This window comes from Phaethon lepturus, unplaced genomic scaffold, assembly GCF_000687285.1.
Source record: "Phaethon lepturus isolate BGI_N335 unplaced genomic scaffold, ASM68728v1 scaffold16135, whole genome shotgun sequence".
NCBI lineage: Eukaryota > Metazoa > Chordata > Aves > Phaethontiformes > Phaethontidae > Phaethon > Phaethon lepturus.
The window spans coordinates 45,462-47,205 of record NW_010539998.1 but is presented as its reverse complement, the minus strand read 5'-3'; positions in this window follow the sequence as shown (position 1 = coordinate 47,205).

Here is a 1,744-nt window from a genome sequence, read left to right as displayed (position 1 = left end):
AAGGGAAGGGAAGGGAAGGGAAGGGAAGCCATTCAGATGCACCTGATATATCTTTGCATTACCATTGTCTCACGTTTACTCCCTGAAAGTACCATTCCTCTTGTGACTGCATATACACAGGCATCCTCTAGGAAGTGCATTTAAGAGCATAAAAAAATTCTTGAAACCTCCATCTTGCAAGAGGCACTCTGAGCTTCAGAGCAACTTCCTGATACACTATACCTTAGCTGTAGCACAGTGAGTAAGAAAGACATTTTTACAGCTGAAGCACACATCTTTTATACAGAAGAGAATAGGCTTTCTCTTTTAATGTTTCTGTGGAAGCCTTTAATATCCAATCTGTGGTAAAAGGAAGCAAATGCTATCAAACTGCATTATTGAGGAAGCCTGAATAAATTAAGAGCACTGAGGAGGCTCTCAGCAGTGTTAATGTGCCTACGGAGAAGGCACCCCGTTTCACTACTCGTAAATCTAGCCACCTCTTCTGGAATGACTGCATGGCTAAAGTGCTCCTGCCTCCTCGGCATTTCAATGTTCATGCTTACTCAGTGTCTCAGTGTGGCTCTGGCACAAACCTGTAACTAACCCCATTTTATCCTGGTTATAATTCCATGCATTAAACACAAAACCACCCTCTTGTCAATAAGGCATTTTCCATGACCAAGAAATATTTCCCTAAAGCCAGTGAAAACAACAGTATCTTCTGCTTGCTCTGGGTTTTCTCCTAATACATTTCTCTGGATTAAATACACACTTTGTAGTTGTTTTTTTCATGGGTCACTGTTAATTGCATGACATGACTGCATTAATCACTTTCCAATAGCACAGCAGATTTTAGCTAGCAGAACAACTGAGGAGTGTTTAATGTCAAAATCCAAAGCAGTGCCAAGGGATTTTCCTTCACTCTCCCTTCCTAATTTATGTGATAAAATACTCCTGGGATTAACAAGACAGCTATAAACTGTGCCTTTGATCTTGCTCCCTTTCATAGTTGGAGTGAATTGAGACTAGCAGATCTAGCACATGTAAAGGTAGGTTTTTTTTTTTTAATTGGAAGTCTTCAGTATGATGGAGAATGGCACAAGAAAAGCAAAAATATATCCTTTCAATGCTTCAAAGGATATTAACTCAACATCAAGACAACATCTCAAGGCAGACTTTTTTCTTCCCCAACCTTCCAGATGAATTCCCCTTAAAGGAATATCACGCACCGACACCCAATAGGTGAATATTTTTAAATGCTCAGGAAAATTTTCCAAGTACTAGAATCTTCCACTTCTCTATAGAAGATGAAGGACACTTTCTTTGCAGCTGACTGTAGCTTTCCCAGATTTTTTGCACTGGAGGCTACCGTGTGACAGAAGCTTTGACAGGCACGTGCTCTTTCACAGTATCCCAGTCTACCTGAAGTAGCATACATCTTCAGTCTACGTTTTGACTACTGGAAAGTCAACAGCTCTAAGTCTACCTTCTCAAGATACCCTCATGGCACTGGCCAGCAATTTATTTGCTACTGGAAGCTTCTCCTTCCTTCTGCCTGTCACTGGAAGCTATAAAAGAAGACTAAGTTTTCCAGGATTACCTGAGGAAGAGTCCTGCAATGTGAGCAGAAATTAAGTGTTATATAAGAATGCCCTGAGGAACTGATCTCTAGTTCAGATCCCTCCTTTCAGAACCATGACTTGCTGTTTCTTTAAGGGCTGCAGTGTTTGCTATAGTGGCATAAATGTAGAGGCATAAATGC